Source organism: Bombina bombina, chromosome 3, assembly GCF_027579735.1.
Source record: "Bombina bombina isolate aBomBom1 chromosome 3, aBomBom1.pri, whole genome shotgun sequence".
Classification (NCBI taxonomy): Eukaryota; Metazoa; Chordata; class Amphibia; order Anura; family Bombinatoridae; genus Bombina; species Bombina bombina.
This window is the reverse complement of record NC_069501.1, coordinates 395813364-395839538: the sequence shown is the minus strand read 5'-3', so window position 1 is coordinate 395839538 and position 26175 is coordinate 395813364.

The following is a 26175-nucleotide window of genomic DNA, read 5'->3' as shown; positions in this document are numbered from 1 at the left end:
CACAGGGACGTAGACCCGAATAAAACGGTGAGCCTGCCATCCAGGAGATTCCGTAATATTTTGACATTTGGAGATGCTTGCACACAACGGAGAGAGACTACACATTTTACTCCAATGCACATCACTCATACTCTCGCATAGATTATCTGTTCTCAGATCCTTGGACTTTAGACAGACTGTGCTTGGCTAAGATAGTGATTTGCCCTTGGTCAGATCATGACATGGTAATGACCACTATGAATCCGTTACCCCCTGAGGGCTGTAGAAGATCTTGGTGACTAGCAGACTCCCTGATTAAAATCCCTTGGTCCCAACAAACTGCAACGGACATACAAGATTTCCTCCAACTTAATGATACCAAACAAACTAGCGACACTATCTTATGGGCCACTCTAAAGGCTTATCTTCGAGGGACTTTCCTCAAACGGGCTTCACAACTTAGACGGGAAAGGGGAGCTACATTAGCTAAACTCTTCGGGGAACTTAGACCCTTGGAACTACTAAATAAGCGTCACCCCGATCCGGCGCTGGACCTACGTATAGGTCAAATTAGATCCGAAATCACATCCAAGGAGATAATTAGGACACAGGAATCTCTACTCCATTTTAGAAAGCTTTTTTATTACCAAGGAAATAGAGCAGATAGACTTTTAGCCAGCAAGCTTAGAGCCAGAACTAAGGCTACACGGATCCAAAAGATTTGTCACTCAGGGGAAGTGTTACATGCCCCTTGGGACATTGGTAAGGCCTTTATGTCCTATTACAGCGAATTATATAGCTTAGACACTAGTACTTCCAGTCATAAAGCAGACTCCCAGACTATCCACGACTTCTTCTCCTCCCTTCGCCTCCCTAAGCTAGAGGCCAAAGAGGAGGATGGTTTGGCCCTTCCTGTTTCCACCCAAGAAATAAAAGAAGCCATTAAATCCCTTAAATTACATAAGGCACCTGGCCCAGATGGCTTTACTCCCTTATTTTTCAAATCTTATGCCCCCCTACTGATACCCTATTTGTAGCGACTGTATACTGAAATCTTGCAGTAGGGTTCCTTACCCCAAGAATACCTAGAAGCCTCTATATTGACCATTCCAAAAGAGGGAAAGGATCCGATGTTTTGCCAAAGCTACCGTCCTATTTCACTCATTAATCTTGACATTAAGATCTTTTCTAAAATCCTGGCCAATAGACTAGGCCGACTACTCCCCAAGCTCATCCATAAGGATCAGGTAGGCTTTGTTCTAAACCGGCAGGGCACAGATAGCACGCGCCGCCTTCTAAACATGTTCGCGGAGGCAAATAGAGCGACGAGACCCCTTCTCACCCTGTCGTTTGATGCCGAGACGGCGTTTGACAGGGAGAGATGGGAGTACCTGATGGCGGTTCTGAAAACAGTGGGTTTCCCTGAGGTGCCTTATACTCTAATCCGACAGCCAGGCTAAGGGGTTTGGGGTTCTGCTCCGAACCCTTTGCTCTTAGAAATGGTACCCGGCAGGGATGCCCCTTGTCCCCCCTCCTTTTTGTCCTGGCTATTGAACCACTTGTTGAGGCCATCCGCACTAACAGGGATATCAAGGGTGTATATATCCAAGGGACACACCAGAAGTTTAGCCTCTTCGCTGACGATTTTACGGTCTTCCTCTCTGACCCTGTTGGGTCACTCCACCATTTATTAAATCTATTTGACCTTTTTGGCAAACTGTCGTTTTATAAGCTGAATGTGACTAAAACAGAGGCTTACCCGATCCATATTCCCGCTACCCAACTACAGGCCCTCCGGGATACCACAATTTTAAATGGAACCTGAAGGGCCTGCGCCATCTTGGTGTCTTCCTGTCACATGACTTTAAAGAGGTAATAACAACAAACTACGACCAGTTCCTGCGGGACCTTAGACAGACGCTCCTACTCCCTAGATATAAGGAGGTTTCCTGGATGGGCAGGATTTCTGCCTTTAAAATGATGATCCTCCCAAAACTCACATACCTGTTTAGGTGCCTCCCCCTCCAGCTCCCCGCTACCTATTTGGATAGTTTCCAATCGCTCCTAAATAGATATGTTTGGGCTGACACTCATCCCAGAGTTGCAAGAAAGATTCTACAGGCCCCGATAGATAAAGGAGGACTTGGTCTCCCCCATCTCAGGATGTATTATGAGGCTGCCATGTTAACTCACATATCAAGCTGGGGCCCTAACGAGGAACGCCCCAGATGGTATGAAATAGAGCAGGCCTCGTTGCCCCACAATGTATTACTTTGTGACTTAGTGTGGATCCCGCAACACTGCAAACCCCTTTCCCTCACCCCTAACCCCATCATAAAACATTGCCTAGGTCTCTGGCATAAATTATGTCACTCTCCTAGAGTGGCCCCCCACCCATCCCCTATCCACAGTATTCGAGGGCTCCTAAGGGGGCTCCCAGACTCGAATGTCTCAGGCTGGTCCTCTATCTCCATAGCGACCATTAAGGATATGTATATTGACAAAGCCTGGGCTACAAGACCCAAGCTCATAACGCACTTTTCAATCCCGCGTAAAATGCACTTTGAGGTCACACGTTTTAGGTCACTGTTACATAGCTGGGACTTTTTTAAATCTGCACCACGTGAACTCACACTATGGGAATCCAGATAACAAATGGGTGCACAGGGACATCGTCCCTTGACAGTTCACTACCAGTGCATACAGGATCTCCCTGCACTCCAGAAGACACATAACATTTTGGCTTGGGAGAGAGATCTTGATAAGGTTTTTGACTGCCAGGAATGGATGAGAGCTATAGCACATACAAGACAGGCAATACATAGTGTAACTCTCTTCAAACTTTTTTACAAACTCTTGACGAGGTGGCACTGGGTGCCTAACCGGCTACGTAGATTTTCGACTGATGCCTCTGATAGGTGCTGGAGAGGGTGCAATCAAAAAGGGGATGACTTGCATATTTGGTGAGGCTGCCCTGAAATCCAGAAACTTTGGACTAGAGTTCTGGCCTTAGGCGGACTCCTTGCCCTTCCGACAGATAGGGGCCCAGAGACTTATTTACTCCACCTTAACATTCCTAAACTCCCCAAACCACTAAAACACCTATTTGTGTATTTGCTGATATCCACCAAGCTCACTATTGCTAGACACTGGAAGCAGCCCCACGCGCCCCAGGTGAGGAAAGTTGTGGAGATACTCTCTACTGTGCGATCAATGGAAGAAGCAGTGTACATAAATAGAGGGCTCACTGACCTACACTCAAACATTTGGTCCATTTGGGACACACTTCCACAAAATGTGTTGGCCGCAGTTTGCTGAGTGCCTATTGACCTGCTGCCCCCCTCCCCCCCCCCCACCCTTGGTCTCCCCCCATATTCTTTTTTAGGTTATTCAATCTGTTCTTTCCTTCTTTCTCTCTCAGGTCTTTCCCCTGACAACTGTACCGTACATAGCATATCGCAGTAGGTGCCGATTTAAGGTTCCTCTGCGCATATCAGCGCAGAGGAACCCCATATCATTCTGATGTTAAACGATTGTATGACATATGTTATTCTATAACAAAAAAAAAATGAGGTCTCATTATGGAAGCTAGACGCCCCATGAGGTCTAGCCGGCAGGTATATAAATGTAAGACACTTAACTTAGGATGTTCTGCTTACTGTGTAGTATGTACTGTGTAGTATGAATAGACTCACCAAACAATGTCTTGCAAATGTAGCCTTGTATATTTTATTTTTTCCTGTAACCTCAATAAAAATGATTACAAAAAAAAAATAATTAACAAAGTCCCCCCTAACAGTAAAACCCCCCACCCACCAAACCCCCAAAATAAAAAAAACTAACACTAATAAACCTAATCTACCCATTGCCCTGAAAAGGGCATTTGTATAGGCATTGCCCTTAAAAGGGCATTCAGCTCTTTTTCACAGTGCCCAAAAAAAACCTAAGTAAAAAAAAAACAACCTAAGTTAAAAAAAAAAAAAGTAACACTAAAGCCCCAAATAGGTACTCACGGTTTCTGAAGTCAGTTCTTCTTCCAGGCGTGTCCATCATCTTCATCCACAGCTAATTTTTTTTAGATTAGGGTGGGCACTCTTAAAAGAGCTGAATGCCCTTTTCAGGGCAATGCCAAACAAATGCCCTTTTCAGGGCAATGGGTAGATTAAGTTTTTTTAGATAGTTTTTTTATTTTGTGGGTTTGGGGGGTGGGTTTGTATTGTTAGTGGGTCTTTGTATTTATTTGTGAGCAAAAGAGCAGATTTCTTTAGGACAATGCCCTACAAAAGGCCCTTCTAAGGGCTATTGGTAGTTTATTATAGATTAGGTTTTTTATCTTGGGGTGTTTTTTTTTTTTAAATGGGTATTAGAATAGGAATAGTTTTTATTATTTTTTATAATTCGTTTGTTATATTGTGTTATGGGGTTTTTTTTTCGTTTTGGGGTGTTTTTTTTAGATTAGGGTGGGCACTCTTAAATGAGCTGAATGCCCTTTTAAGGGCAGTAAAAGAGCTGAATGCCCTTTTAAGAGCAATGCCCATACAAATGCCCCTTTCATGGCAATGGGTAGATTATATTTAACTTTATTTGTATTTTGTGGGTTTAGGGGTGGGGGTTTGTAATGTTAGAGGTTCTTTGTGTTTTTCTTTTGTAAGAAAAGAGATGATTTCTTTAGGACAATGCCCTACAAAAGGCCCTTTTAGTGGTCTACATAAGGCCCTTTTAAGGGCCCTTGGTAGTTTATTATAGGTAAGGGATTTTTAAAAAAAAAAAAAAAAAAATAGGGGGTATTAGAATAGGAATAATTTTTATTGTTTTGGATAATTTCGTTTTTTGCAATGGTAGTTTTTTTATTTTGTAATGGTAAGTTTTAGTGTAAGGCAGCTTAGGTTTTATTTTTATTTCACAGGTAAGTTTGTATTTATTTTAACTAGGTAGTTAGTAAATAATTACTATATTTTTTTACTAACTAGTCTACCTAGTTAAAATAAATAACTTACTTGTGAAATAAAAATAAAACCTAAGGCCTAGATTTAGAGTTGGGCGGTAGCCGTGAAAACCAGCGTTAGAGGCTCCTAACGCTGGTTTTTACCGCCCGCTGGTATTTGGAGTCAGTCAGGAAAGGGTCTAACGCTCACTTTCCAGCCGCGACTTTTCCATACTTCAGATCCCCCTACGCCATTTGCGTATCCTATCTTTTCAATGGGATCTTTCTAACGCCGGTATTTAGAGTCTTGGCTGAAGTGAGCGTTAGAAATCTAACGACAAAACTCCAGCCGCAGAAAAAAGTCAGTAGTTAAGAGCTTTCTGGGCTAACGCCGGTTTATAAAGCTCTTAACTACTGTGCTCTAAAGTACACTAACACCCATAAACTACCTATGTACCCCTAAACCGAGGTCCCCCCACATCGCCGCCACTCTATTAAAAATTTTTAACCCCTAATCTGCCGCTCCGTACACCGCCGCCAGCTACGTTATCCCTATGTACCCCTAATCTGCTGCCCCTAACATCGCCGACCACTATGTTATATTTATTAACCCCTAATCTGCCCCCCACAACGTCGCCGCCGCCAGCTACCTACAATAATTAACCCTTAATCTGCCGACCGCATCTCACCGCTACTATAATAAAGTTATTAACCCCTAATCCTCCTCACTCCCGCCTCAATAACCCTATAAGAAATAGTATTAACCCCTAATCTGCCCTCCCTAACATCGCCGACACCTAACTTCAATTATTAACCCCTAATCTGCCGACCGGAGCTCGCCGCTACTATAATAAATGTATTAACCCCTAAAGCTAAGTCTAAACCTAACACTAACACCCCCCTAAGTTAAATATAATTTAAATCTAACGAAATAAAATAATTCTTATTAAATAAATTATTCCTATTTAAAGCTAAATACTTACCTGTAAAATAAACCCTAATATAGCTACAATATAAATTATAATTATATTGTAGCTATTTTAGGATTAATATTTATTTTACAGGCAACTTTGTAATTATATTAACCAGGTACAATAGCTATTAAATAGTTAATAACTATTTAATAGTTACCTAGTTAAAATAATTACAAAATTACCTGTAAAATAAATCCTAATCTAAGTTACAATTAAACCTAATACTACACTATCAATAAATTAATTAAATACAATACCTACAATTATCTACAATTAAACCTAACACTACACTATCAATAAATTAATTAAATACAATACCTACAAATAAATAGAATGAAATAAACTAACTAAAGTACAAAAAATAAAAAAGAACTAAGTTACAAAAAATAAAAAAATATTTACAAACATTAGAAAAATATTACAACAATTTTAAACTAATTACACCTACTCTAAGCCCCCTAATAAAATAACAAAGCCCCCAAAATAAAAAAATGCCCTACCCTATTCTAAATTAAAAAGTTCAAAGCTCTTTTACCTTACCAGCCCTGAAAAGGGCCCTTTGCGGGGCATGCCCCAAAGAATTCAGCTCTTTTGCCTGTAAAAAAAAACATACAATACCCCCCCCCAACATTACAACCCACCACCCACATACCCCTAATCTAACTTAAACCCCCTTAAATAAACCTAACACTAAGCCCCTGAAGATCTTCCTACCTTATCTTCACCATACCAGGTTCACCGATCCATCCACCGAAGTCTTGATCCAAGCCTCTGAAATCTTGATCCAAGCCCAAGCGGGGGCTGAAGAGTGACGTCCATGCTCCGGCTGAAGTCTTGATCCAAGCGGGCAGAAGAGGACATCCGGACCGGCAAACATCTTCATCCAAGCCGCATCTTCTATGTTCTTCAATCCGATGATGACCGGCTGATCTTCAAGACCTCCAGCGCGGATCCATCCATCTTCACCGACGACTTCCCGACGAATGACGGTTCCTTTAAGGGACGTCATCCAAGATGGCGTCCCTCAAATTCCGATTGGCTGATAGGATTCTATCAGCCAATCGGAATTAAGGTAGGAAAATTCTGATTGGCTGATGGAATCAGCCAATCAGAATCAAGTTCAATCCGATTGGCTGATCCGATCAGCCAATCAGATTGAGCTTGCATTCTATTGGCTGATCGGAACTGCCAATTGAATGCAAGCTCAATCTGATTGGCTGATCGGATCAGCCAATTGGATTGAACTTGATTCTGATTGGCTGATTCCATCAGCCAATCAGAATTTTCCTACCTTAATTCCGATTGGCTGATAGAATCCTATCAGCCAATCGGAATTCGAGGGACGCCATCTTGGATGACGTCCCTTAAAGGAACCGTCATTCGTCGGGAAGTCGTCGGTGAAGATGGATGTTCCGCGTCGGCGGGATGAACATGGATCCGGAAGAAAGAAGATTGAAGATGCCGCTTGATAGAAGACTTCAGCCGGATCATGGACCTCTTCAGCTCCCGCTTGGATAAAGACTTCAGTCGGATCATGGACATCTTCAGCCCCCCACTTGGGCTTGGATCAAGACATCGGAGGAGCTCTTCTGGATCGATCGGTGAACCCGGCGTGGTGAAGATAAGGTAGGAAGATCTTCAGGGGCTTAGTGTTAGGTTTATTTAAGGGGGGTTTTGGTTAGATTAGGGGTATGTGGGTGGTGGGTTGTAATGTTGGGGGGGGGCTATTGTATGTTTTTTTTTACAGGCAAAAGAGCTAAATTCTTTGGGGCATGCCCCGCAAAGGGCCCTTTTCAGGGCTGGTAAGGTAAAAGAGCTTTGAACTTTTTAATTTAGAATAGGGTAGGGCATTTTTTTATTTTGGGGGGCTTTGTTATTTTATTAGGGGGCTTAGAGTAGGTGTAATTAGTTTAAAATTGTTGTAATATTTTTCTAATGTTTGTAAATATTTTTTTATTTTTTGTAACTTAGTTCTTTTTTATTTTTTGTACTTTAGTTAGTTTATTTCATTCTATTTATTTGTAGGTATTGTATTTAATTAATTTATTGATAGTGTAGTGTTAGGCTTAATTGTAGATAATTGTAGGTATTGTATTTAACTAATTTATTGATAGTGTAGTGTTAGGTTTAATTGTAATTTAGGTTAGGATTTATTTTACAGGTAATTTTGTAATTATTTTAACTAGGTAACTATTAAATAGTTATTAACTATTTAATAGCTATTGTACCTGGTTAATATAATTACAAAGTTGCCTGTAAAATAAATATTAATCCTAAAATAGCAACAATATAATTATAATTTATATTGTAGCTATATTAGGGTTTATTTTACAGGTAAGTATTTAGCTTTAAATAGGAATAATTTATTTAATAAGAGTTAATTTATTTCGTTAGATTTAAATTATATTTAACTTAGGGGGGTGTTAGGGTTAGGTTTAGACTTAGCTTTAGGGGTTAATACATTTATTATAGTAGCGGCGAGCTCCGGTCGGCAGATTAGGGGTTAATAATTGAAGTTAGGTGTCGGCGATGTTAGGGAGGGCAGATTAGGGGTTAATACTATTTCTTATAGGGTTATTGAGGCGGGAGTGAGGCGGATTAGGGGTTAATAACTTTATTATAGTAGCGGTGAGATGCGGTCGGCAGATTAGGTGTTAATTATTGTAGGTAGCTGGCGGCGACGTTGTGGGGGGCAGATTAGGGGTTAATAAATATAATATAGGGGTCGGCGGTGTTAGGGGCAGCAGATTAGGGGTACATAGGGATAATGTAGGTTGCGGCGGTATACGGAGCGGCAGATTAGGGGTTAATAATAAAATGCAGGGGTCAGCGATAGCGGGGTCGGCAAATTAGAGGTTAATAAATGTAAGGTTAGGGGTGTTTAGACTCGGGGTACATGTTAGGGTGTTAGGTGCAGACTTAGGAAGTGTTTCCCCATAGGAAACAATGGGGCTGCGTTAGGAGCTGAACGCTGCTTTTTTGCAGGTGTTAGGTTTTTTTTCAGCTCAAACTGCCCCATTGTTTCCTATGGGGGAATCGTGCACGAGCACGTTTTTGAAGCTGGCCGCGTCCGTAAGCACCTCTGGTATCGAGAGTTGAAGTTGCGGTAAATATGCTATACGCTCCTTTTTTGGAGCCTAACGCAGCCCTTCTGTGAACTCTAAATACCAGCGGTATTTAAAAGGTGCGGCCAGAAAAAAGCATGCGTAGCTAACGCACCCCTTTGGCCGCAAAACTCTAAATCTAGGCGTAAGTTAGCTACAATATAACTATTAGTTATATTGTAGCTAGCTTAGGTTATATTTCACAGGTAAGTTACTTTGTACTTAGATTTAAATAGGTATTATTTAGATAATAATTGTAACTTTAAATTAGTTATATTTTAATTATGTTAAAGTTAGGGGGTGTTAGGTTTAGGGGTTAATATAGTTTAATTTAGGTTGTTGCGAAGTGGGGGCCGGCGGTTTAGGGGTTATTAGGTTTAGTTAGTATTGACGATGTTTGGGAACAGCGGTTTAGGGGTTAATAGCTTTAGTTAGTGTTGGCGATGTTTTGGAACTGCGGATAAGGGGTTAATAGGTTAAGTAAGTGTTGGCGAGTTGGGGGATGCGGTTTAGGGGTTAATAGCTTTATTTAGTGGCGGCGATGTGGGAGGGCTGTGGTTTAGGGGTAAATAGGTTTAGTTTGTGTCGGCGATGTTTCGGAACGGCGGTTTAGGGGTTAATAGGTTTAGTTAGTGTTGGCGATGTGGGGGAGGGTGCGGTTTAGGGGTTAATAGGTGTAGTTGTTTGTCGGCGATGTGGGGGGGTCCGGTTTAGGGTATATAGGTTTAGTTCATGTCAGTGATGTTTCGGGACGGCGGTTTAGGTATTAATAGGTTTAGTTAGTGTTGGCGATGTTGGGGAACGGTAGTTTAGGGGTTAATACCTTTATTATACTTAGAGTTAGTGTAGGGGAACTGCGGTTTAGGAACAATGAAAAATTCCGAATATGAATAATGGATCAGAAAATTCGGAAACTAATTTATTCATTTTCGAAATTTTTAGGGATGTGCCGATTCAGAAATTCGGATGCATCCGAATCACTGAATTGGCCAAAATTCGTCTGAATTAAGAATTGGTCCGAAACGAAACGCACATGTCTACTTAAAACTCCAGTCCAATTTCAAAGGGTAGATACCCTTCATAAGGAACTACTCCGTATCTTCTGACACTGCGAACCTCCTGTGACGAAAGGCAAAGAATGACTGTGATATGAAAGAAGTGGGGGAGGTATTTAAGCCTTTGGCTGGGGTGTCTTTGCCTCCTCCTGGTGGCCAGGTTCTGTAATTCCCACAAGTAAGAAATTAAGCTGTGGACTCTCCTCATATTAAGAAGGAAATAGACGGAAATTGGGAAAGTCTCTTAAAACTGCATGTTCTTTCTTGCCAATGAAAGTTTTTTTGACTTTTATGTCTCTTTAATATTAGATAGTGTATGTTCTGTTATTTGCACTCTTGTTTTCAATGGACACCTGCACTTCATTAATAAGAACGTTATTACAAAAATTGAAGGCAGTCCAATAAAACTGCATCCTCAGGTTTAAGGAACTTTACAATAGACCCTGTATACTCTGGGCTTTAGCCCTTTTTGTAGTCCCCTAATATGTCCTTAGCCACCATCATCCCTCTCAACATTTGACTGGTTCCTTTCTACCATTGCTCCTCTTTCTCAGTGCAGCTGCCATGGAAAGCAATATCGGAAATATATTGAATCATCAAAACACTCTGCATGGTCACTTGACCAAAAGCAGAACAGCAGAAAGTGTCAGGTGTGGCTGTGCCACTGCAGCTGGAGACTTGGTGGTACTAATCCCTGCAGCCTTGAAAGCTTTGAATAATGTAAAGCAAAAGACGTAAAAAAAAAAAATGACATCAACATATATACACACTATATTATAAACTTTGCACTCATACATTTGTAACTAGGCTACACTTTTACAATGCAGATATATAAACTATTTAGCAAAAATTGCTATTATTTGTAATGATTTAAAATGCATTTCCTACACACAACACCTTATGTTCTCTCCTCTGTGTAGTGCCATAAAGTGTTGTTTACATGCACTGACTCAGTTGCTGTGTCATAATGACTGTAGCACATTTGGTGTAATAAACACTGTAACCTCTGTGATCCATTCCCTTAATTAAAAACAAAGCACCTTTTATAAATGAATACTGCAATGATAATAATAATAATCAGTTGCATGGTACTATGATGAGTTCACACCGTATTTTATTAAAAATCCTTATTATTATCCGTGGTAAAATAAAAAATAAATGAAGGTCTACATTTACATACAGTATATATATATATATATATATACACATATGTGTGTGTGTTTTTATATACTGTATATATATATATATATACACAGTATATATGTGTGTGTGTGTATATATATATATATATATATATATATACTGTATATATATATAAATATATGTGTATGTGTATATCCTAAGATCATCAAGTCATTGCATCAAACATATATATACGATGCACTGTAATTCCCCCATCTTCACTATCTTTTTTGCCTCTGTCTGGGGTGTTCAAAGGGGGGGGCACTTGTAAACCTCATTCCCCAAGGTTCACTTGGGGTGGATGCCAGCGGATCGGCGGGGCGCCTTCCTTGAACCCCCAGACGGAGGCAATAAAAAGTGTATATAGGGAAATTACAGTGCATCAGGCTTTTACGTTTTATTCGGGTAATCCTAGGATTACCCGGATATCTGACTTTACCTGTAACATATATATATATATATTCAGGTAGATGAAGGTATTCAAATTAAGTAAATTCTGGAAGTACAACAACCTATGATGTTTTTCTGACAGCAACAGGCAATCAGAAATGTTTATCTTAGAACACGATGTGTTCATTCTAATAGTATGCAGGGTATCAAATTCCTAGCATTTACATGAAGTCAGCATTTTTAAACATTAAACAGCTGCTTCTAGAGAATCTTGGAATTTTAAAGTAATTTATTCAGTGTCTGCAGTTTTTTAAATGATCATTAAAGCACAGAAGCACATTCCAAAGGTTAAAGCTAAGACAGGCTTTATTAATAGGACAGTAAACTTATAAAAACAATATATATATATGTTTACTAGTCAGTGGAATCTGTTGGCACTCTACAAATAACCAATAATAATAATAATAATAATAATAGTCAGGGTGGGGGGCTAAAAGATAGGAAGAAGACAAATGTTTAATCATCCGCTGCAATTTCTTACTTGTTTGGGACTTGTGAAAATATCATACTATATTATACAGGATTACAGGTACATATTCCCAAAGCCGGAATTCCAAAATCCAAACTTATTTTGAAATCCAAATTTTGTAATTAATATTTAAAAAAAAATTAAAAAAAATACAGTTTCTGATGGTACTATGTATAAAAGTATTAGACATTATATAAAACTACCTTTAGCTTTCATGTAAGCTGTATTATGACATTTAAAAATTGCCTAAATGACATAAGATATTGTTGTTTACACTTGGTTCCATCCCCTCTCCAAACTGACCCATTTTAAAGTTACAAATATTTCTAAATCCAAAACTATTCAGAAATCCAAACCGTTTGCGGTCCCAAGCAGTTTGGATAAAGGGTTATCTACCTGTATTGTGTTTATGGACCGTAAAAAAATTTTTTTTTTCAATATTTAAAAAAATAATATAACTTTTAAAAATGCATTTGCATATTTATCTTTAGGGTAAGCTTTGCACTGAATACATCATTCAATCTAGCATTTATTTAGAATGTAATATAAGTAAATATAGGGTTAAGTGGTATACATTATGCTACAATATTTAGTAAGGATATGTGCCAGATCATTGTTTATATTATTTGAATTAGCTAGAAACACGACAGTCACGCCCAGATTGATGAAATGTAAACAGGGAAGTCTTGCACCATTTGATCTTTCTTGGAAATCAATTATCCATAGTGTGCACCCGAACATGGTTAAGGTCAAAATAAGGGCAGACCTTGGGGCTCTGCCAGGGTCTATTTTGATTTTTTTTAATTATTATTATTTAAAAAATAAACTATTCAACCAGTTCAGGTACAATGTGGAAGATCCAAATCTGGTTTAATTTGTTTACGCTTCCTGTAACTTTCCTCTTGGGCTCTATTTATCATTCCAATTCTCCTATATGTTCTCCTAAAAGTTCTCATGAGAAATAATTCTCCTATTTATCATTCAAAAATACTCCTAAAATTGGGCAAGTTCGACTGTAAAATTCTCCTACTCTGTTCTAACTCTCCTTGGAGAACATGTTCTCCAAAAAAAGGGTTAAATTCAATCTTTTTAGTCGTATTTCATATAGTTCTCCTCATAATTCTCCTAGTTACAAATTTATCATTTATATTCTCCTGTGGAGGACTGAAAGTTCTCCTGCAAGTTCCTACCTTAAAGTTCTCTATAGCTAAAGTGGAGAACAGCATTAGAAATCTATTCTCTACCAGTTGTAGAAGCAGTTACACACAAAAAAGGGCTCTACAAGGTGCAAAAATTATCTATAACAAAGTACAATAATAATGGTTATTGGAGTGCAATAATAATTTATGATGGAATAAAAGAAATATATATAATGGAGCACCAAAATAATATATAACAGAGCACAAAAATTATATCTATTGGGGCATAAAAATAAGATATAAAAAAGCGCTAAAATTGAAGCACTAAAACAATGAAAATGTAGATCTATTTTCTTATATGAAAGTTTGCTGAAGAGGGGCGTTAACAAAGCTACTAGGAAGGCTGTATAAAGATTTCTATTGGTTTATATATGATTGACATGGAGAATAGTTGCTTATTTTTAGTGATAAATAAGGAGAAGAAACTAATCCGACTGGAGTAATTTATCATTAGTTCTCCCCAGCTCTCCTCAGCTCTCCTCAGCTCTCCCATGGAGAAAAAACAACTTTTTATGATAAATATGGGCGCACATGTGCTCCTCTCCTAAGGAGAGCTGTGGAGAACTGATAGGAGAAAAGAAAGGAGAATTCCCCAAATGATTGATAAATGGAGCCCATAGTGTGAAACTTGCAAACTGTATAACACTTGGCTCACATGCAAATAATAAGAAAAAAACTCAGCTTGTTCACAGTGCACTTTCTAACCATACTTTAAACAGGGTGGTTTCTGGGTGTATAAACAAATCCACATTTTATACTTCTTCTTCCTGATTTAATTACCAACACCCACATTTACATTTCTTCATGTCTTGGACAGAGCAAATTGCATTAAAACATGGGACTGTCTTACAAATGATTGGCTGTTGACAACTTTTAAAGCACCCAACCCATGTGACAAAAGACAAAATTATGTGGCCTAGGTTTATATAAAGCTACAAATTGCCTAAACAAGTTATTTGATTTACAGTATTTACAGGTTACAGACTTCAGTTTTTGGTCTTTATAAAAAAAATATATATTTAAGCTTAAAATTGTGTACAATAGTGTAGAGATTCTACGTGATGTGTCACAATGACAGTGTAACTTAACAACTCAGGAACCTATTATTAAGTAACAAAAATACATGAAAGTTAAAATTAAACTTTCATGGACCAGCATACAACTTTAAACAGCATTACAATGTAATTCTATTTATCAAATACAATTTGAATTATTTATGGCTTATAGAGATAACTCATAAATCAATATTAACGGCAGGGATACATCTTTACAGGTCCTAAAAGAAAGCAAATACATTTTATACAATGCTCCATTATCTACCCCTAGGTGTAGGATAACACTGAGTCATCCTTTAAGAGAAATTATATAATTATGCATCCAGCAATAGCAAAATGATTGTTGTAATAAATCAGTGATCAGCAAACTTATACTATGTCATACTAATGCAACAAGTGTAATTATAAATTACAAAGGAAAATAAGTAAAAGCATTTATATTATTTTGTAGTAATGGTCCAGTATATTTTCATGTGTGAAGTAATGTACATGAAAGAAAAATATATACAGGTAGAAAACGCTTTATCCAAACTGTTTGAGACCAGAAAAGGCTTACATTTTGGAATTTTGGAATATTTGCATCTGTAAAATGTTGTTTCTGTCCAAAATAAATTCTCCCAGAAGGACCATGGGTTGTCAACATGCATTTTGGCAAACTCCAGTCAGGTTTTTTTGTGTTTCTCTCTTAAAATGCAAGGGTGCCAATACTTTTGGTCACATCTGTGTGTGTATGTGTGTGTGTATATATATATAAATATATATATATACTGTGTATATATATATATATATATATATATATATATATATATATATATATATATACACACACACACACACACACATATATATATATATATATATATATATATATATATATATACAGTGGGGCAAAAAAGTATTTAGTCAGCCACCAATTGTGCAAGTTCTCCCACTTAAGAAGATGAGAGAGGCCTGTAATTTTCATCATAGGTATACCTCAACTATGAGAGACAAAATGTGGAAACAAATCCAGACAATCACATTGTCTGATTTGGAAAGAATTCATTTGCAAATTATGGTGGAAAATAATCATTTGGTCAATATCAAAAGTTCATCTTAATACTTTGTTATATATCCTTTGTTGGCAATGACAGAGGTCAAACGTTTTCTGTAAGTCTTCACAAGGTTGTCACACACTGTTGCTAGTATGTTGGCCCATTCCTGCACGCAGATCTCCTCTAGAGCAGTGATGTTTTGGGGCTGTCGCTGGGCAACACGGACTTTCAACTCCCTCCAAAGGTTTTCTATGGGGTTGAGATCTGGAGACTGGCTAGGCCACTCCAGGACCTTGAAATGCTTCTTACGAAGCCACTCCTTCATTGCCCAGGCGGTGTGTTTGAGATCATTGTCATGCTGAAAGACCCAGCCATGTTTCATCTTCAATGCCTTTGCTGATGGAAGGAGGTTTGCACTCAAAATCTCACAATACATGGCCCCATTCATTCTTTCATGTACAAGGATCAGTCGTCCTGTTCCCTTTCCCTTTGAGAAACAGCCCCAAAGCATGATGTTGCCACCCCCATGCTTCACAGTAGGTTTGGTGTTCTTTGGTTGCAACTCAGCATTCTCTCTCCTTCAAACACGACGAGTTGTGTTTCTACCAAACAGTTCTACTTTGGTTTCATCTGACCATATGGCATTCTCCCAATTGGCTTCTGGATCATCCAAATGCTCTCTAGCATACTTCAGACATGTACTGTCTTAAGCAGGGGGACACGTCTGGCACTGCAGGATCTGAGTCCCTGGCGGCGTAGTGTGTTACTGATGGTAGCCTTTGCTATGTTGGTCCCAGCTCTCTGCAGGTCATTCACTAGGTCCCCCCGTGTGGTTCTGGGATGTTTGCTCACCTTTCTCGTGATCATGTTGACCCCACAGGGTGAGATCTTGCGTGGAGCCCCAGATCGAGGGAGATTATCAGTGGTCTTGTTTGTCTTTCATTTTCTAATTATTGCTTCCACAGTTGATTTCTTCACACCAAGCTGCTTGCCTATTGCAGATGTAGTCTTCCCAGCCTGGTGCAGGTCTACAATTTTGTTTCTGGTGTCCTTCGACAGCTCTTTGGTCTTCACCATAGTGGAGTTTGGAGTGTGACTGTTTGAGGTTGTGGACAGGTGTCTTTTATACTGATAACAAGTTCAAACAGGTGCCATTAATACAGGTAATGAGTGGAGGACAGAGGAGCCTCTTAAAGAAGAAGATACAGGTCTGTGAGAGCCAGAAATCTTGCTTGTTTGTAGGTGACCAAATACTTATTTCCACCATAATATGCAAATAAATTCTTTCCAAATCAGACAATGTGATTGTCTGTATTTGTTTCCACATTTTGTCTCTCATAGTTGAGGTATACCTATGATGAAAATTACAGGCCTCTCTCATCTTCTTAAGTGGGAGAACTTGCACAATTGGTGGCTGACTAAATACTTTTTTGCCCCACTGTATATATATATTTATATACACACACACAGTGCCCTCTACTAATATTGTCCCCCTTGGTAAATAGGAACAAGAAATTGTTCAACCATGACTTCCTGTTTCACAGGGGTATAAATATGAGGTAACACATAGACCAAATTCCCTTAGTTATACATCACATTGGGTAAGACCAAGGAATATAGCTTTGATATGCTACAAATGGTTGTTGACCTTTACAAAATGGGAATTGGCTATAAGAAAATAGCAAAAGCCTTGAAAATGTCCATTTCCACCATCAGGGCAACAATTAAGAAGTTACAGTTAACTGGAAATGTTTTGAATCAACCTGGAAGAGGACATGTGTCTATATTGTCTCACTGCACTGTGAAGAGGATGGTTCAATAGGCCAAAATATCTTCAAGGATCACAGCTGGAGAATTGCAGAAGTTAGTTGCGTCTTGGGGTCATAAAGTATCCAAAACTATAAACCCAAGTCACCTACATCACCATAAGTTGTTTGGAAGGGTTTCAAGAAAAAAAACCTTTACTCTCATGCAAAAACAAACTCATGTGTCTTCAGTTTGCCAGACACTACTATAACTTCAAATGGGATCAGGTTCTATGGTCAGATGAAACCAAAATAGAGCTTTTTGGCAATAAATGCCAGAGGAAGGTTTGGTGTACACAGAGAGGTAAAAACAAAAGCTAAAACATTGCGCTTAAGAAAGGATACTGAATATAAAGCCACAGAGTATAGGGAATCTCCCTTAATCCCCTTTACAAACGTAGAACACAGAAAGAAACTTTAATGTGTGAAAACACACAAAGAAGTATCAAAACGGAGGAGCTCAAAAGAGCTAAATATATGCAGTATCTGGCTAACACGTATAAAATCAAGAATATTTAACAAAAAAGACAAAAATAAAAAGGTTTAAAAGCATATACACTTAAAAAAGGGGTTAGTACAATAAATCAATGTTTATACACATATAGCTCAGCATACATATAAGAGGCAATGATAAAAAAAGCCAACAGCAGAGTCCAATGGACAAATAATGAGTGATATGGTATTTTGGAAATCCAAGGACTCCTGATGTAAAGCAGCCACAGGGTGAAAGTGATCCGGAGCTCCTGTAGTGAGACAGGGAATCCTTGTCACAAAGTATGAAAGTACAATCAAATAAGGTGTTACTCAGTACTTAAACCGGGTTAGGTGATAGAGTCCTCATTCCTATCGTAAGCGTCTTTAGCTGTTACAGGAGCTTCATGTGTGGCTTCCAACTTGAGCCAATCACCATGCACAAAGCAGTTTCAGGAAGTTCAGCAAATGAGGAATCTATCACCTAACCCGGTGTAAGAACTGAGTAACACCTTATTTGATTGTACTTTCATACTTTGTGACAAGGATTCCCTGTCTCACTACAGGAGCTCCAGATCACTTTCTCCTTGTGGCTGTTTTACATCAGGAGTCCCTGTATTTCCAAAATACCATATCACTCATTATTTGTCCATTGGACTTTGCTTCTGGCTTTTTTTTATCATTTCCTCTCATATCTATGCTGAGCTATATGTGTATTAACATTGATGAATTGTACTAACCCCTTTTGTATGTGTATATGTTTTTAAACCATTTTATTTTTGTCTTTTTTTATTAAATATACACTTGATTTTATACTATGTGTTAGCCGGACACTGCATATATTTAGCTCTTTTGAGCGCCTTAGTTCTGCCTCTGCCAGAAAGCTTAAAATGGGCCATGGTTGGATCTCTCAGCAGGACAATGATCCAAAACATACACCAAAATCAACATAAAAATTGTTTACTGACCAAAAAATAAATCAAGATCTTGCCATGGCCATCCCAGTCCCCTGACTTGAACCCCATAGAAAACCTCTGAGGTGAACTGAAAAGGAAAGCCCACCAGCATCAACCTCGAAATGTGAAGGATCTGGAGAGATTCTGAATGGAGAAATGGTCTCAGATCATTTGCCATGTATTCTCCAACTTCATCAGACATTATAGGAGAAGACGCAGAGCTGTTATCTTGGCAAAGGGAAGTAGCACAAAGTATTGACTTAAAGGGTGCCAATAACTGTGCCACATTTATGTTTAACAAATATTTTTTTTTATAAAACAGTGTTGTGTTTGCAATTGTTTGATATCCATGAGAGCAGAGTATTTTTGTGTATCTTTTAATAAAAGATCAAAACGTTAAACGGTAAAGACAATTTTTCACAGCCTTCTTTGCTCATATTTACCAAAGGTGTCAATATTAGTGGAGGGCACAGTATGTATACACTTATATAATATAATAAAGTTAGAAAACCCTTTATCTGAACTGCTTGGGACCAGAAAAGGCTTGGATTTTGGAGTAGTTTGGATATTGGAATATTTGTATCTTTTTAATGGGACAGTTTGGAGAGGAAATGGAACCAAGTGTAAAAAAAATGATATCTTTTGTCATTTAGGCAATATTTACATGTCATAATACAGCTTATATATGTGACTGAACATAGTTTTATATCATTTTAAATCCTTTTGTACCTTCAGAAAGATAGGAATATTTGTTGTTTTAAACAAATATAGACTATTTGCATTTCAGAACACAAAAACCAAACCAAACACACAGGCACAGAAGATTGTAACTTACGTCTGGGGAAAAATAGTAATTTATGATTTTATTAAAAAAAATAAACAATTAAAAAGTTTGAATTTCAGAATAAGTTTGGATATTGTAATTCCGAATTTGGAGATTTGTACCTGTACTTAGTAGTCTGTGGGATATGACATGTTTTGGAGTCATTTCAGGTTAACTCCATCTGGGCTGGGTGTAACTTGGTCATGTCTGGCTCTGCATGTTGGTGTGGCAGTCGGCTGCCAGTTGTTCAGCTGGTGAGCTCCCCTGTGTAACCCCTTTTTTATAGCGAAATCTCAGATGCTAATATTAAAGGGACATGGAACCAATTTAAATTTTAAACAGATTTTATTTCCTTTTTTTTTAAATTTAATTTGCTTCTTTGCTAAAAATCATACCTAGGTTGGCTAAGGAACAGCAGTGCACTACTGGGAAGTAGGTGCTGATTGGCGTGGCTGGACTGTTATCCAACGGACATTTGTCCAATGGATAATAATCTGACAGATAAATGTCTGTCCGACTGGCATTTATGCGACGGATAATAATCTGACAGACAAATATCCGTCGGATAACAGTCCGGCCACGGCCAAATGTGTCAGATTATACGCACGTATTCTGTCTGGGAACCGTTAAAAAGCATGTTGTGGGGGGGCGTGTCTGGGCTAGGGCCAAAGATGGCTGCAAAACTGGAAGCTCTGCATGAAATATTTACATTCCGTTGTGTATCTCCTTAATGTTATGCTATCCAGTTTGATATTTTACTTTATTGAACAGGACATTGTATTGGACTGGGCAATATTTTTCTTTCTATGCTACAGGGATTTCCAGGCTGGACCGTTGAGGACTTTGGCGGCCCTCAGTGAGGTATAGGCCTCAACATCCCCCCCCGGGGAACCGGGTAAACAGTGGATAACTCTGTATCCACTTTCACTAATCTACCATGGAGGAGTTATATTCTGTCGTCAAAGCTCTGATGGAGGAGCGTGAAGAGCTAATCTGCAAGAGAGTTGACCGAATCTTTGTGCAGCAGTCCGCACTTCCTCCGGTAAACAACGCAGCTAAATGCAGTGAAGCACCACAGAGCGATCCGCAACTACTGCTACCGCACAGACCAAGCCTTATGGACAACGAAAAGCAAGCACAAAGCTTACCTGGTGCTATTCATCCTCCCTTGGCCTCAGGGAAACATGATCTGAATATGCTGGGAAGGATTGCGGCCTCAATAATACTCAACGGCACCTCTTAGTTAGGTGCGATCAGCGAAGCTACTTGCTTAATGGGCAATTGTGGAGCCCTAGTCCGAGGTCGGTCATGTTGGCTACCTGGGTGGATGCGGCAGGCCTCCCTAAGTGGGGGACAAAGCCTCCTGGCGCAGGCTCTTTTAAAGTTTGCAGCGTCCTAGATTGGCAAAAACAGAAAAAAGACTCCGGCCAGCCTCCAGACATAGAAAAATAACACATACTTTATTTAGACTTACATGAGCTTAAAAGACATTAAAAACAGAAAGACCCAGCTGCTGTCTTACGCTTTTCGGCTGTACATCTTAGCCTTACTCATAGACACAATGTTTAGGAACTCAGCCCTGGCTAATATAGCCCCAGACCAATTAGCTAATCAAAAATACCTGGATGATTTCTTAAAGGTATCCCCACCACTTACACTTAAAGAGAGAACCTTTGCATGTATATACCAAGATTGTTTGAAAGGTGCATTTATAGAGTTAACAATTCTATTTAACGATAATTTCTTAGATAAAATTTAAGTTAACATGTAGTAGCCTCTTTTATATATATAGTTTCTTCTAGTTAAAGGCTCAGTTTTTTTCCCAAATTCAATGCTCAACTGGCTCATATGTGATAAAACTAATTTAAGAACCATGGTATGGCTACATAAAAGTCAAAGCCTCCTCTCATTTCATATCTAACGGTATAGGGCAAAAATTTAAATATATTCAACCTTGGATGATAAGTATTTTATATTTAGTTGATGTACTGCCTGCACAAATATAATTTGTATTAATTAGTAATCATTTCTAGCATTGAACATCAAGTAAATACAAAAAGAATGTGGATTAGAAAAAATAGACTAGCATCTAAATCTAAGAAAAAAATTTCTATAAACCCAGATGCTTAATCTATAATGAGTATATTGATCCTGAGTGGTTAAAAAAAGGGGGAAGAAAATTCCTAAAGAAAAAGATGTTCAACCTAAAAGTAACCCTTTTTAATACCTTTGCCAAAAATTAATGATATCTCCTTCAATGTTAAACCCACATGGTCTTCTGGTCTTCAATTGGAAGATCCAGAAAGCTTCCCTGTATTGTAATCTGTTTGCTCTATCGCCACCTCTTGCCAGGGGTCTAATCCATTCTATGACCTGCCATTTAAAACTGTTTACATTTTGATTGTGTACCTGGATAAAGTGGCGTGCTAGATCAGAGCACTCATTCTTGTTCTCAATGTTATTCAGATGTTCTCTTATGCGTGATCTGGCCTCCCTTGTTGAGCACCCCACATATTGTTTCTGACATAGGGTGCAGAACCGTTAAAAAGCATGTTGTGGGGGGCGTGTCTGGGCTAGGGCCAAAGATGGCTGCAAAACTGGAAGCTCTGCATGAAATATTTACATTCCGTTGTGTATCTCCTTAATGTTATGCTATCCAGTTTGATATTTTACTTTATTGAACAGGACATTGTATTGGACTGGGCAATATTTTTCTTTCTATGCTACAGGGATTTCCAGGCTGGACCGTTGAGGACTTTGGCGGCCCTCAGTGAGGTATAGGCCTCAACATCCCCCCCGGGGAACCGGGTAAACAGTGGATAACTCTGTATCCACTTTCACTAATCTACCATGGAGGAGTTATATTCTGTCGTCAAAGCTCTGATGGAGGAGCGTGAAGAGCTAATCTGCAAGAGAGTTGACCGAATCTTTGTGCAGCAGTCCGCACTTCCTCAGGTAAACAACGCAGCTAAATGCAGTGAAGCACCACAGAGCGATCCGCAACTACTGCTACCGCACAGACCAAGCCTTATGGACAACGAAAAGCAAGCACAAAGCTTACCTGGTGCTATTCTTCCTCCCTTGGCCTCAGGGAAACATGATCTGAATATGCTAGGAAGGATTGCGGCCTCAATAATACTCAACGGCACCTCTTAGTTAGGTGCGATCAGCGAAGCTACTTGCTTAATGGGCAATTGTGGAGCCCTAGTCCGGGGTCGGTCATGTTGGCTACCTGGGTGGATGCGGCAGGCCTCCCTAAGTGGGGACAAAGCCTCCTGGCGCAGGCTCTTTTAAAGTTTGCAGCGTCCTAGATTGGGAGAATTGCCGCCGACCGGCTGCTGGGAATTGTTCTATGCAGAGCTCTCCTTACCTGTCAGGGTGCCAGGAATCAGACTGAGATGAGAAGTGCAAAAATAATCACACCTTTATTAATATCAAAAAATAATAAAAAGTCCACAAGTCAAATAACAAGCCAGGAATCAAAACCAGAGCTGGTAGTCAGACGAGCCCAGTCAGGAGCCAAAGCGAATAGTCAGACGAGCCGGAATCAGGAACAAGTAAAACAGCAGAGTCAGGAACAAGCCAGGGATCAGGAACCAGGAAGGATGTCAGGCAGCCAGGTAATACACAGGAACTCTCACAAACAGGTCTGAGACAACGCAAAGGCAAAGCATACTGAACAGAGGCCCTTTAAATAATAATAAGTGATGACATCACAATTCTGAGACTGCATCCTGTCTCGCATGGATGATGCACACCAGTCTGGCCATAAAAGGAAGTGCAGGAATTGAGCAGCATCCCCCACAATGCACCATAGTCAGGAAGAGAGATGAGTAAAATGGCTGCCAGAAGCACATGGCAAACACAACAGGGAAAAAACCCTGACATTACCCTTTCAGCTGTTCTAATCCCTCAGAGACCGGCGAGACCTTTGCTTCTACTTTGCTGCCATGGGCCTCCAAATGTGGGTGCTGTGGAGATCTGCCGATGGAACTATTGTGTTCCGCTACAGCTCAGCGGAACTTTGCAGCGTGAGGGTTCTCAGTATGTAGGTATTTGTGTGAAAACAGGCGTTGGGTGACATTGCAACTATAGAAGTGGATGCCATATCTTCAGGTCCGATACAGGGGGCTAGTTATCAAGCTGTCTACTTTTCTGGCTTCGCCGGCCCAATACGTCCGCCTAAGCTCGCCTACCTTCGCCGCCGCGGACCTTGAATACGTTCGCCTAAGTTATCAAATAAAGCTGTCAAAAAGCCGCGGGGCGATGAGCAGCGGACTGTGACAGTTATCACTCATCCGATCTCGCTGCCCTTCGGCTTTTTCCCAGCTTTATTGCTAGCCTGTCACTAAGCACTCACACTAAACTACACTGTTCTACCCCCTATACCGGCGCCCCCGGAGGCCCCCGCAACTAAATAAAGTTACTAACCCCTAAACCGCCGCTCCTAGACCCCGCCGCAACTCTTATAAATGTATTAACCCCTAAACCGCCGCTCCCGGACACCGCTGCCACCTACATTATACCTAGTAACCCCTATCCTGCCCCCCCTATACCGTCGCCCTCTATTGTAAAATTATTAACCCCTATCCTGCTGATCCCGCACCTCTCCGCAACTAAATAAATAGTTTAACCCCTAAACCGCCGCTCCATGAACCCGCCGCAACCTATAATAAATTTATTAACCCCTATCCTGCCCCCCACTACGCCGCCGCCACTGTAATAAAATGATTAACCCCTAAACCTAAGTCTAACCCTAACCATAACGCCCCCCTAACTTAAATAATAATTAAATACATCTAAATAAATTAACTCTTATTAACTAAATGAATCCTATTTAAAACTAAATACTTACCTATAAAATAAACCCTAATATAGCTACAGTATAAATAATAATTATATTCTAGCTATCTTAGGATTTATATTTATTTTACAGGTACCTTTCAATTTATTTTAACCATGTACAATAACTATTAAATAGTTATTAACTATTTAATAGCTTACCTAGCTAAAATAAAGAGAAATTTACCTGTGAAATAAATCCTAACCTAAGTTACAATTACACCTAACACTACACTATACTTTAATAAATTATTCCTATTTAAAAATAAATACTTACCTGTAAAATAAACCCTAAGATAGCTACAATGTAATTAATAATTACATTGTAGCTATTTTAGGATTTATATTTATTTTACAGGTAACTTTGTATTTATTTTAGCTAGTTAGAATAGTTATTAAATAGTTATTAACTATTTAATAACTACCTAGCTAAAAGAAATACAAAATTACCTGTAAAATAAATCCTAACTTAAGTTACAATTAAACCTAATACTACACTATCATTAAATTAACTAAATAAACTACCTACAAATAACTACAATGAAATACAATTACATAAACTAACTAAAGTACAAAAAATAAAAAAAGCTAAGTTACAAAAAATAAAAAATTAAGTTACAAACATGTTAAAAATATTACAACAATTTTAAGCTACTTACACCTAATCTAAGCCCCCTAATAAAATAACAAACCCCCCCAAAATAAAAAAAAACCCTACCCTATTCTAAATTACATAAATTTCAAAGCTCTTTTACCTTACCAGCCCTTAAAAGGGCCATTTGTGGGGGCATGCCCCAAAAAGTTCAGCTCTTTTGCCTGTAAAAGAAAAATACAACCCCCCCCCAACATTAAAACCCACCACCCACATACCCCTAATCTAACCCAAACCCCCCTTACAAAAACCTAACACTAATCCCCTGAAGATCATCCTACCTTGAGTCGTCTTCACTCAGCCGAGCCACTGATGGAACTGAAGAGGACATCCGGAGCGGAAGAAGTTAATCCTCCAAGCGGCGCTGAAGAAATCTTCCATCCGATGAAGTCATCATCCAGGCGGCGCTGAAGAAGTCTTCGATCCGGCCGATGTCATCTTCAAAGAGGCGCTGAAGAGGTCTTCTATCCGGGCGAAGTCATCTTCCAAGCCGGGTCTTGAATCTTCCTTCCGCCGACGAGGAACCACCTTCTTCACCGACGGACTACGACGAATGACGGCTCCTTTAAGGGACGTCATCCAAGATGGCGTCCCCTCAATTCCGATTGGCTGATAGGATTCTATCAGCCAATCGGAATTAAGGTAGGAAAATCTGATTGGCTGATGGAATCAGCCAATCAGATTCAAGTTCAATCCGATTGGCTGATCCAATCAGCCAATCAGATTGAGCTCGCATTCTATTGGCTGATCGGAACAGCCAATAGAATGCGAGCTCAATCTGATTCCATCAGCCAATCAGATTTTTCCTACCTTCTTCAGCGCCGCCTGGATGATGACTTCATCGGATGGAAGATTTCTTCAGCGCCGCTTGGAGGATTAACTTCTTCCGCTCCGGATGTCCTCTTCAGTTCCATCGGTGGCTCGGCTGAGTGAAGACGACTCAAGGTAGGATGATCTTCAGGGGATTAGTGTTAGGTTTTTGTAAGGGGGGTTTGGGTTAGATTAGGGGTATGTGGGTGGTGGGTTTTAATGATAGTGTAGTATTAGGTTTAATTGTAACTTAAGTTAGGATTTATTTTACAGGTAATTTTGTATTTCTTTTAGCTAGGTAGTTATTAAATAGTTAATAACTATTTAATAACTATTCTAACTAGCTAAAATAAATACAAAGTTACCTGTAAAATAAATATAAATCCTAAAA